This window comes from Haematobia irritans, chromosome 3, assembly GCF_050003625.1.
Source record: "Haematobia irritans isolate KBUSLIRL chromosome 3, ASM5000362v1, whole genome shotgun sequence".
In the NCBI taxonomy this organism is placed as follows: domain Eukaryota; kingdom Metazoa; phylum Arthropoda; class Insecta; order Diptera; family Muscidae; genus Haematobia; species Haematobia irritans.
In genome coordinates, this window is record NC_134399.1 from 160,788,368 (window position 1) to 160,801,844 (window position 13,477).

Genomic DNA, 13,477 nt, shown 5'->3' on the forward strand with positions numbered 1-13,477 from the left:
CAGCAGCATGTCTGCTGTTCCAAAACAGCCGATTGTTTGCTGTTTCAGCAAAAAAAAAAAAAAAACTGCTAAAACAGGTGAAAGGACAAGCAGTGTCTGTTTGCTGAAATAGCAAACATTTGCTATTTTTTAAATTTGATTTCATTAAAATATGTTATAGCTTGGCTGAAACGAACAAAACAGTTGATTTAGGTGTTACATTAACACATTAAAACAATACTGTTACGTTTTTATATTTAGGCGTTTTTAATTACCCGACAATTAAAACACATTCTTTTAAATAACGGCAATCTACAATTTATTTACTATGACTTCACACTTTACAATTCGTTCACACTGAAGTTATTCGTTTGACGCTTTAATTAAGACTGACTCGTTAGCAGCATGCGAACGCTTTTATATATGACGGTGTGGCAATACGAGAACATTCTGGTAGCACTTCAATATTCTGGCAACGCCAGAACATTCTTAGACAATGCTAGAAGGATCTACGACCATTAAGTTGTTTACCTGGTGGCTGCCAAACACATACACACTCACATAGATATATGCTCGCATTACTACAACAACAACAATAATGACAATAGACAATGAGATGAAATGAGAATGCAGAATAACAAAGCAAAGGGGTTGCTATTCTATGAGAGAGTAAGAACTAACATTTCGGTAAGCAAACAAAAGAACATAAAAGAAATTCAGGAAAATACTAGAAAATGAATAGATGATTCCAAGTGATAGCGAAATTTTATCGTTACAATTTGAAATTTTAAATTAACGGAAACTAATTTAAATAAACTTATATCTATAATTATCAAATTCGTAACACTGCCTCCCGCTTAAGCCTGTTCGTCCCGAACAGGCACAGAACCTGTTCCGTAAGGAGCCAATCGTTCCAGATGTACAACTTTCATCTTTGATCTAGGGCTGTCGTCCTTCTGAATCCGGTATACAACATCATTGATCTTCTTGATGACTCTGTATGGGCCTTCCCACTGTGTTTGCAGTTTAGGACACAATCCTTTCTTTCGTTGCGGGTTAAATAGCAGAACCAATTCTTCTTCTTGGAAGCCCTCAGTATTTACAGCACGATCGTATCTCGCCTTCATTCTGTTGCTGACCATTTTTATTTTGTTGCGCACTGATTCGTGAACTTCACCGAAAGTGTTTGGGATGTCGTTTCTGTTTTCTTCCATGGCAAGCTCATTAGGTTTAGCGCCGAATATAAGATCTCCAGGCAACTTCAACTCAGTTCCGAATAGAACATTGGCCGGTGTTCGAGAGGTGGAATCATGAATGGCAGATCTATACGACAGCAAAAACTTTGGTATATACTCGTCCCAGTCCCTCTGGCCGTTGTCCACTACTTTTCGAAGATGTTCCTCCAGAGTGCGATTAAACCTTTCTACCATGCCATCGGATTGTGGATGTAATGGCGTAGTCCTCGTTTTCTTGATACCAAGGGATTCACACATCTCTTTGAATATGGCCGATTCAAAATTTCTTCCCTGGTCTGAGTGAATCTCGGACGGCACACCGTAGCGACATATCCAGTTTTTGTTGACCACATCCACAATCGTTTTTGCCTCTTGGTTTGGAATTGCATACACCTCCGGCCATTTGCTGAAGTAATCCATGACCACAAGGACATAACGGTTTCCAGAATCACTTACTGGGAAAGGGCCTGCCACGTCCATTGCTATTCTTTCAAACGGGGCTCCTGGTCTATATTCTTGCATAGGACCTCGACTTCTCCTTGTTGGACCTTTCGCCTTCATGCACTTCTCGCAATTGGCTACCCATTCAGCAATTGATTTCTGGCATCCAACCCAGTAGAATCGTTGCTTCACTTTCTCCGCGGTTTTGGTTATTCCCAGATGACCTCCACTGGGACCATTATGGAACTCCGCCAAAACGTCTCTTATTTTGGAATCTGGAACGATGATCAAATTTCGGCTGCTCTTGCCATCTTCGCTTTCCCATTTACGTTGCAGGGATCCATTGACTAGAACTAAACTATCCCATTGAGCCCAGTATGATTTCATAAGTGGACTTTCGGCTGCTATGTCTTTCTTACTGGGCTTCTTGTTCTCTTCCTTTGCCGAAATAATTTTGTTCAAAATGGGATCTTTACGCTGTTCTGTTGGCCAGTCCACTCCAGATTCGATGTGTAACAGCCGAATATCAACAATCTCCTCCTTATGTTCAGCTTTCGAGCAGTGCTTGCATTCTATACTGCAAGGTCGACGTGACAAAGCGTCAGCGTTACCGTGTTTTCCACCTTTTCTATGCTCGATACTGAAATCATAGCTTTGGAGCCTCTCGATCCAACGTGCCAGTTGAGCTTCCGGATTCTTGAATTGGAGCAACCATCGTAGAGCTGAGTGATCAGTCCTGAGCAAGAAGTGTTGTCCATACAAATATTTATGATAATGTTTTACACTCTCTATGACGGCTAGCAGCTCTCGTCGCGTTACACAGTAGTTCTTTTCGGGCTTGGACAACGTTCGGCTGAAATATCCGATGACCTTCTCCTTGCCGTCTATCTGTTGGGATAGCACACCTCCAATACCATGCGCGCTAGCATCTGTATCCAAAACAAATTTTTCGCCCGGAATGGGATACGCTAGAACAGGAGCTGAACATAAAAGTTCTTTTAAATGTTGGAATGAATCCTCCTGTTCGTCGCTCCACTGGAACTTCTGACCTTTTTGCGTCAATTTATGGAGACTAGCGGCGATGCTGGCGAAGTTTGGGACGAATCGTCGGTAATATGTACATAACCCAAGGAAACTTCTTAATTCGTGGAGATTTTGGGGTCGTGGCCAATCTCTGACAGCTTGGATTTTGTCTTCATCGGTGGATATGCCCTCTGCAGTCACATGATGACCCAGGTATTTAACTTCCCGCTGGAAAAGGGAGCATTTCTTTGCGTTAAGGCGTAGACCAGCGGCTGACAATTGCTGGATAACGTCTTTCAAGTTCTTAAGGTGCTCGTCAAAAGTTTTGCCCATCACTATGATGTCGTCCAAGTATATCAAGCACGACTTCCAGTGCAACCCCTTCAGTACCCGCTCCATCAATCTTTCGAAGGTAGCCGGAGCGTTGCAGAGCCCGAACGGCATTACATTGAATTGCCAGAGACCGCCATTAACGCCAAAAGCCGTCTTTTCCTTGTCTTTCTCGGCGATCTCTACTTGCCAATATCCACTCTGCAAATCAAGCGTAGAAAACCATGTTGTTCCGGCTAGTGTGTCCAACGTGTCATCAATGCGTGGAAGCGGATAACTGTCCTTTTTGGTGACATCATTCAGTTTTCTGTAGTCCACGCAGAATCGGGTACTTCCATCTTTCTTTTTGACCAGCACAACTGGGGAACACCAAGGACTTGATGATGGCTCGATCACTCCACTCTCCGCCATTTCCTTTATGAGCTTTTGAACTTCGTCTCTTTTTGCCAGGGGAACACTTCGTGGTGCCTGTTTTATGTGCCTTTCTTCTGCGGTTTTAATTTCATGTTTCACTACAGATGTTCTTCCTTGATTTCCCTTTTCAGAAGCAAAAGCAGAGGCGTTTTTCCACAACAATTGCTTGGCTTTATTTCTCTCTGACGGCGATAGATGACGTGTCCAAGCCTCGAAATACCCTTCTAGGTGTTTTCTCACTGCTCCATGTGTCTTTGATGAGTTGCCTTCCAAATTGACTATTGCCTCGGCTGGTGTACATTTTCCAATATCAGAAAATTTTACAATTTGCTCATGATTGTCAGACAAGTTCAAGACACGAACTGGTATTAGTCTCTCTTCGTTCGTTGTTACCAGGGCATTTGCTATCAAGATGTTGTTGCTTTTGTTTTCTGCTGGTTCAACAACCCACAATTGGCCGACTTCACAATCTCCATTCATAGAAACCCATATAATTGCTTCGGCGTTCGGTGGTATAGACTCTGACTGGCTCGTTGTCAAACGTCTGACAGGTGTATTCTCGTCGTATCCCACGTTTACCGTTATTTCGGCATCGCACCATGTCATTACACGACGCTTCATATCCAGATTGAGGCCAAAAGCAATCATGAAATCCGCTCCAATTATAACTTCGTCTACTATATCGGCCACAATGAAATCATAAGTAACGGATTTGTTAGCAATAGTTAATTTTACGGCGACCTTTCCATATACGGTTGCGGGTTCCCCTGTAGCCGTGCGTAGCTTGACTCCAATCAGTGGTGTAACTTTTCCTTTTACTAAATCAGATCTAATGATAGACTTTGATGCACCAGTATCCAACGTCAAAGTACGCTTGTCGCCATTAATAACACCCGCAATAGTTAAATTGTTATTTTTCTGTTGAACTATTGCTATGGAGATGGTGGGGCCATCGTCTGTGGGAGCCAGCTCTTGCCCCGCTGAACTAGCTCGATTTAGTTTAAAGGTGACTCACTTGACTGTGGGGTCACCTTCTTATGGCTATTGTTTAATGGAGATGGTGATGTGGACCTTGACCGTTTGCGTCGTGCCTTGCATTCTCGAGCTAGATGTCCCGGCTTATCACAGTAATAGCATTTGATCCGGGATTTATTTGCCTCTTGCTTCATTTCTTGCATTGCCTGCTTAACGGCTTCTTTCACTGAATCAATCACGGAATTTGATTCGTCATTCTCGGTCTCCACCTTACGTACTTTGTGAATTTGAGGACGTGCTAGTACCCTCGCTGTCTCTTGTGTAAGGGCAAATGTTACAGTTTCCACAAATGTAGCTTTTTGTGACGCATATGTTGCACATTTTATGTCTGGGTCTCGAATGCCATTCACAAAGGTCTCAATTTTGATGCGGTCCACAAGTGGGTGACTCTCTCCTGGGTATGCCAATAGCACCAACCGCTCAACTTCTGTTGCAAAATCTTGTAGAGTCTCATTTGATTTCTGGACTCTTCCTCTTAATTCCATTCTGAAGATGTCTTGCTTATGTTCTCCACCGTACTTGCGTTGTAGCGCAGCTATTACTTCCTTATAGTTATTTCTGGAAGAAGTTGGGATACTTTGTATTACATCGGCAGCATTACCCTTCAATGCCAACAGAAGTTCAATTGCTCTGTCGTTGTCATTCCACATGTTTCTGGATGCCACCGTCTCAAATTGGAATTTGAAAACATCAAATGAAGATGAGCCATCAAAAACAGGAGTTTTGATTTTTGGGCCCTCGATTACGCGCACTGGGCCACCTTTCATTTCTAGTTCTGACATTTTTTTCTCAAGGTGTAGAAATTTTTCATCGTGAACCACAAATTTCTTATCCAATTCCACAATTTGACTTTCAATGTGGTCTACGCGTTTCTCCATACCTTCCGAAAGTTGTTGTAACTTTTCATTAAGAATTCTAGAATTTTCGTCAAATTTCTCCACCAAAAGAAGAGAATTTTCTTCCATCATTTTTCTAGAATTTTCTTGCATTTTTAGAGCGTTTTCTTCCAGCAATTTTCTAGAATTTTCTTCCATTTTTAGAGAATTTGCTTCCAGTTTTCTAGAATTTTCTTCCATTTTTCTAGAATTCTCATCCATGATTTTTCTAGAGTTTTCCTCCATCATTTTACTCAAAACACTGAGCATTGATGTGTAATCTACAACACTCGAAGCCACAGACGGAGTTTCTACACTGCTGGTATTGACGAGTATTGATTCATCAATGTCTTCCTTATAATCAAACTCATGCGTCGCAATGTCCATATTACGCCGTTCAAACTCTTCCAGTAGACGCTTTTGAAGCTGGGCCTTATTGCCTGTTGTCGGCAGCTCCAGTTTGCTCAATTCCTTTTTTAAGTCTTCCACTCGAAGCTCATTAAACTTCATTGTAGATTTTTTTCGTTATCCCACTTCTGACACCAATTGTTACGTTTTTATATTTAGGCGTTTTTAATTACCCGACAATTAAAACACATTCTTTTAAATAACGGCAATCTACAATTTATTTACTATGACTTCACACTTTACAATTCGTTCACACTGAAGTTATTCGTTTGACGCTTTAATTAAGACTGACTCGTTAGCAGCATGCGAACGCTTTTATATATGACGGTGTGGCAATACGAGAACATTCTGGTAGCACTTCAATATTCTGGCAACGCCAGAACATTCTTAGACAATGCTAGAAGGATCTACGACCATTAAGTTGTTTACCTGGTGGCTGCCAAACACATACACACTCACATAGATATATGCTCGCATTACTACAACAACAACAATAATGACAATAGACAATGAGATGAAATGAGAATGCAGAATAACAAAGCAAAGGGGTTGCTATTCTATGAGAGAGTAAGAACTAACATTTCGGTAAGCAAACAAAAGAACATAAAAGAAATTCAGGAAAATACTAGAAAATGAATAGATGATTCCAAGTGATAGCGAAATTTTATCGTTACAATTTGAAATTTTAAATTAACGGAAACTAATTTAAATAAACTTATATCTATAATTATCAAATTCGTAACAATACATTAAGATTGTGTCTTGTATTTGGTATAAAACTGATTATTGAATTAAGCCATAACAACAATTCAATTAGTAGCCAAATCAAGGAACACTGCAATAAGGATGGGGTGTGTCCAGAGTGAGATGGGTAGGCTTAGCTGGGCAAGCGAAAAGGTGACGAGTGTCACGTGGCCCTCAATTACAGATGGGACACACGTCAGCTACGCTGCTATCAATCACTGATAAGTAGGAATTGAGGCGGCTGCACTTGCCTGATCTCAGTTGGGCCAAAACCGTGGTGCAATGGTAAGCATGCCCGCCTTGCATACACAAGGTCGTGGGTTCGATTCCTGCTTCGACCGAACACCAAAAAGTTTTTCAGCGGTGGATTATCCCACCTCAGTAATGCTGAGGGTTTCAAAGCTTCTCTAAGTGGTTCCACTTCAATGTCGAGCGCCGTTCGAACTCGGCTATAAAAAGGAGGTCCCTTGTCAGTGAGCTTAACATGGAATCGGGCAGCAGAAGTTCACCAATGTGGTATCACAATGGACTGAATAGTCTAAGTTAGCCTGATACATCGGGCTGCCACCTAACCTAACCTAACCTAGTTGGGCCAAAACTACCCTGGTCTGCTAGGGATATCTCTCTCCTCCGGTGCTATGGGCGGTGGTGGGACTCCTAGAACAGGATTAACCTTGTAGCTTCTCACCGCTTCAGCTACAGTATCCTCATGAATCCTGTTCAGACCTGTCTGGCATGCTGCCTGATCTAGAGGCTCTCTTTTATAACGCTGGATCTCGCGCTCTAGAAGGTGAAGATCAACCCTTACATTCCTGGGAGGAGGTTGTCTATCCACAAGATGGTGATTTGGATGACTGCTTCGATAGCCACACAAGAGGTACTGATTTCACAACATGTAATTGTGTCGACGAACTGGGATGATCTTGTTCTCCGCATAAAGATGATCCAGGGAGGTACTGCGGAGACATCCTGTTGCAGTTCTACGGGCAGCGTTCTGACAGGTCTGTATGTTATTCCACTGCTTGTCGTTCGTTTGAGGTGTCCACACTGGCGTAGTAGTCAACAAGGTTTCTTTGTCCGCACCCCAAATGCTGCCGGTAAGCGACTTCAGGACCTTGTTTCTACCGCGGAGCTTATCACAAATTGCAGTGGCATGGGCGGACGACTTAAAGAGGCTGTCGAATATGACCCCGAGAATTTTGGGGTAATTTGTGGTCGGTTATTTCGCCGTCGACTCTGACATTCAACTGCCTGCGTACTTCCGCCGTCCATCTAGTGAATATTGTGGCAGAGGATTTGGTGGGAGATATCCTTAAATTTCTTGCAGTGGAATAACTGGTAAGATCAGCGAGGTAGACGTTCAATCGATCACATATGTCATCAACAATGGGCCCGGATGCCATGATTGTACAGTCGTCCGCATATGATACAATCTCGACGCCGTCAGGAAGGGGTGGAATCGAGGACAGGTAGAGATTAAACAGTGCCGGAGACATCACCCCAGCCTGGGGAACTCCCTGCTTAACTCTACGGGGTTTTGACTCCTTGTCCCTGAATTCCACGTACGACTGGCGTCCGCACAGATAATTCAGAACCCAACGCTTGGTTCCTGCCTGTAGGGGCGTATTCTCGATGTGTGGCATGGTTGACCGTATCGAATGCCTTCGATAGGTCAAGCACCACGAGGACCGTCCTGTGACGGCTTGGGCTGATTGAGTCCATATTAATGTGTGCTGAAATCTTTGCCTGGCTTCAGTAGTGGAATCACCCTACCCATCTTCCAGACATCGAGTATAATGAGTGATTCTAAGGACAAATTGAGGAGTCTGGTCAACTCCCAGTATTCCCAGATGCTTCGGCATTAGCATTGAAATTCCATCGGGGTCCAACCCTAAACAACCCCCACTATATTTAAGTAAGAATCAGTAGTGGAATCACCCTACCCATCTTCCAGACATCGGGTATAATGAGTGATTCTAAGGACAAATTGAGGAGTCTGGTCAGGTACTCAACTCCCAGTATTCCCACATGCTTCGGCATTAGCATTGAAATTCCATCGGGGTCCAACCCTAAACAACCCCCACTATATTTAAGTAAGAATCAGTAGTGGAATCACCCTACCCATCTTCCAGACATCGGGTATAATGAGTGATTCTAAGGACAAATTGAGGAGTCTGGTCAGGTACTCAACTCCCAGTATTCCCACATGCTTCGGCATTAGCATTGAAATTCCGTCGGGGCCCAACGCCTTGGGTGGTTTCGCGCTGTTGATGACATTAGTAACTTCGGCTGTGGTAAATTGGGGCATGTCATCGGCTCGGAGACGACGTATCATATCATATTCTAAACAACCCCGACTATATCATACCCTAAACAACCCCCACTATATTTAAGTAAGAGCTACATGTAAGTCTAAATACAATGGGCTAATACAAGTACATTTGAAATTTGAGTAACATTGGTTAATAAATAAAAGTCTTATGGCCAAATTTGGGAAAATCGAGCGATTGGTTGATATCACAGGAGATTACCTTATACTGAATTTGAGTAAGATAGGTCAATAAATGAGTCTACTATGGTCAAAAATAAGGTTATTAGATGCAAATTTTTGAAAATCGAGCGCTACATATATATGGGTCCCATATCTAAATCTGAACCGATTTGGATGAAATTTTGCAGGTTTGTTTGATATCAGAGAAGGTTACTTTGTGCTAATAGATAAGGCTTTTGAGACCAAATTTTGGAAAATCGGGCAATACATATATATGAGAGCTATATTTAAATCTGAACCGATTTCCATGACTTTTGTCACATAGCTCTATAGAAGATTAAACTAAGCCAACTTTGAGTAAGATCGGTTGATAAATAATGGACTTATGGCCAAATTTGGGAAAATCGGGCAATACATATATATGGGAGCTATATCTAAATCTGAACCGATTTCGACGAAATTTGGCACACTTGAAGGGTAGTATATTAGTTTACATTGTGTCAAATTTGACTCTGATCGGTTAGAAAATGAGCGCAATCAGACTCCATTTATCGAAATCAAGCGATACATATGTATATATGGGAGCTATATCTAAATTGAATCCGACTTTTCCCAAATTCAATAGTGTTCGTCCCTGTGTCAAAGAAAAACGGCGTATACCAAATTTCATCAAAATCGGTTACTAATTGCGACCGGAATACTGCGAAATACATGGGCAGATGGGCGGACACCAAGGTCTAGATCGACTCAGGAGTAGATTCGTTTAAAATCAATATTTCTGGTAATCACAGTTTTTGCCAGATCAAAGTTAACAGGTTGGTTGATAAGTCCCCGGTCTGACACATAGATGGCGTCGCTAGTATTAAATGCATATTATTTTTATATAGTACCAACCTTCAAATGATTCGTGTCAAAATTTGACGTCTGTAAGTCAATTAGTTTGTCAGATAGATGGTCTTTTGTGAAGCAACTTTTGTTATTGTGAAATGGAAAAAAAGGAATTTCGTGTTTTGATAAAATACTGTTTTCTGAAGGGGAAAAATACGGTGGAAGCAAAAACTTGGCTTGATAATGAGTTTCCGGACTCTGCCCCAGGGAAATCAACAATAATTGATTGGTATGCAAAATTCAAGCGTGGTGAAATGAGCACGGAGGACGCCCGAAAGAGGTGGTTACCGACGAAAACATCAAAAAAATCCACAAAATGATTTTGAATGACCGCAAAATGAAGTTGATCGAGATAGCAGAGGCTTTAAAGATATCAAAGGAACATGTTGGACATATCATTCATCAATATTTGGATATGCGGAAACTCTGTGCAAAATAAGTGCCGCGCGAGCTCACATTTGACCAAAAACAACAACGTGTTGATGATTCTGAGCGGTGTTTGCAGCTGTTAACTCGTAATACACCCGAGTTTTTCCGTCGATATGTGACAATGGATGAAACATGGCTCCATCACTACACTCCGGAGTCCAATCGACAGTCGGCTGAGTGGAAAGCGACCTGTGAACCGTCTCCGAAGCGTGGAAAGACTCAAAAGTCCGCTGGCAAAGTAATGGCCTCTGTTTTTTGGGATGCGTATGGAATAATTTTTATCGATTATCTTGAGAAGGGAAAACCCATCAACAGTGACTATTATATGGCAATATTGGAGCATTTGAAGGTCGAAATCGCGGCAAAACGGCCCCATATGAAGAAGAAAAAAGTGTTGTTCCACCAAGACAACGCACCGTGCCACAAGTCATTGAGAACGATGGCAAAAATTCATGAATTGAGCTTCGAATTGCTTCCCCACCCACCGTATTCTCCAGATCTGGCCCCCAGCGACTTTTTCTTTTTCTCAGACCTCAAAAGGATGCTCGCAGGGAAAAAATTTGGCTGCAATGAGGAGGTGATCGCCGAAACTGAGGCCTATTTTGAGGCAAAACCGATGGAGTAGTACCAAAATCGTATCAAAAAATTGGAAGGTCGTTATAATCGTTGTATCGCTCTTGAACTATGTTGAATAATCAAAACGAATTTTGACAAAAAAATGCGTTTTTCTTTGTTAGACCGGGGACTTATCAGCCAACCTGTTATACCCTGGCCACACCCTCACAAAAAATCGCTTCTGTAACATATACTCCCAAACATATATTGCTTCAAGCATATACATTTTTGGGTATTGCCCAAACATTTATATGTTTGATCTCTACCAATATATAATATGTTTGAAAGCATATTGGTCTAAACAATATATGTTTGGGTAGTCTAAGTTCCAAACATTTTGTATTTTTGCATCCAAATTCAATAATGTTGTCTTCCAAAAAACAATATGTTATTATGTGACCATATAATATGTTTGGAAGCATTTTGCACCCAAAAATATTATATGCTTAAAAAAAATTCTCCCAAACAATATTGTGCTCAAAATTTTATTTATTTATTTATATATTTACAATCATAATGAATTATGAAAATAAACAGGTAATATAGGTGCTAACAACATAGGTTTTCGACCTGAATGCTCAAAATTTTGTTTCTGCCCAATTGTATATTCCCCGACATCTTTCTCACTTCCACGAGATTTTTTAGTTCTTAGCACCTTTTTCTGTAATACAAACATTGTAGAAGAAATTATTCAATTGTATGATTTTTTTATTTTAATTTTACCTTTTGCCGGACGGGGATTCGAACAGCAGACCACACAGTTTGTAAGGATCAAAGAAGTAGCTGATCAATTGCCCAAGGAAAAATAAAATGTTAATTTTGTAATAACAAGCAACAACCACCAACTTAATTCAATATCGCTCCCTGTTAAATAGCGCTCCAAGCTACTAAACACATATATGTTTATAGGCTATTTCTAAATTAATATATGTTTCCATCCAAGCATATTATATTTACAAACATTTTATGTCCCAAACATAATATGTTCTAACATATTAACATATATGTCCCAAACATGTTATGCTAGTTTATGAACATTATATGCTTGCACTCAAAAATATTGTGTTTAAAAATTTGTGTTCCAAACATATAATGTTTATAGCCAAACATATGAAAAACAGTCTTTTTCATCCGTGCACTATGTGGTTTAGGGTATAAACATAGATGTATATGAAAAACCTTTTTGGTTTGGTTCTTGAAAATACTTTATAGGCTCTAAGCCTATAAATTTTACAAATTTTTTTCAGCTAGATCACAAAGTATAAAAATATAACAGCAAACAACGGCTGCTTTTTTATCAGTCTATTTTTCTATGAGTGCAGATTTTTGCCATTCTCACAGAAATAGTGAAACAGGACATCACGTCGATCAAATTTAACTCGATTCTGAAATGTAGTTTCCTTCGGCACATTTTTGTCATTTGGATCAAGATAAAATATATTTACACCAAAAACAGGGTTCTTTGAATGGGTAACATTTTGTGTCGGCTTCCCTGTATTAACCGATTTCAACCACATCTCAGCAATAATCGTCTACATAGGTATTCCTTCTTGTTCCGAGCAATGTGATGAGTATTTAAAATATAGAACGTTAGAAACTTTCAGCCATATATACTCGTTTTTTTTTGTAGACACATAAATTAAAAAAAAATGGATAAACCAGAACAAATATATGTGTTAACATTATTTAGTTTTATTGGATAAAACGGCGCCAGCCAGTCTGTCTCAGAAGAAATATACAAGAATTTATGCGCACACGATGACATTCATGAATGGGTTCTTGCATGGAAACAAAATGGCCAGTCCAAAGCGTCATTCTTTGGTTGATATTTTATACAAAACAAAAATCGTTACTTTTAGTATTTAGTAAACATATGGAAAAAATTAATGATCATTTAAAATTTTGTTATTACTCGGTTCATTAACAATATTTTATTGATGCTTAATTAAAAAATTACTCCCTAATTGAAATCAGTCAGGGGACCAGAGATATCTTTCTTTATGACTTTGTTATTAAAATCAAAATCTAATTCGATGGAAACCTATCTAAAATCATTGCACGTTTGAAAATCCTACCAATTTTGTATTGTTATTCACAGATCGGTCTAAATAAATAATTTTAAATGGAACATGTTTTACTTGATTTTTTTCTTAAATTTTTTCAATGTTTTTTTTTTTCAAATATTCGGACATATTGTAAATGCAACAATCCCAACAAAGAGAAATAAAAAGATTTGACAAAAATCACCATAAATAGCTGGGTGTATTTGGTGCAGATCATTTACTTCAGTTACTTGTATTCGTCCAAGCAAAACATACGGCGGTCTCCGGTTGAGAATTTTATTTTTCGTAGAATAAAATCTTAATTTGATTTTGGAAATTTTTCCCATCATTTTTTTGACGTGATTTCTTTTTTTTGTAAAATATTTGTGCTCTTTAAAATATAAGGTAATAAATTTGATATGCATGTCATATATGTGTGTTATCTATGAATAATGCAATCATCTATAAACATTATACGTTTTAAATTTACCCGTATAAAAGAGATATAAATCGTGGTGGCATTTTCAT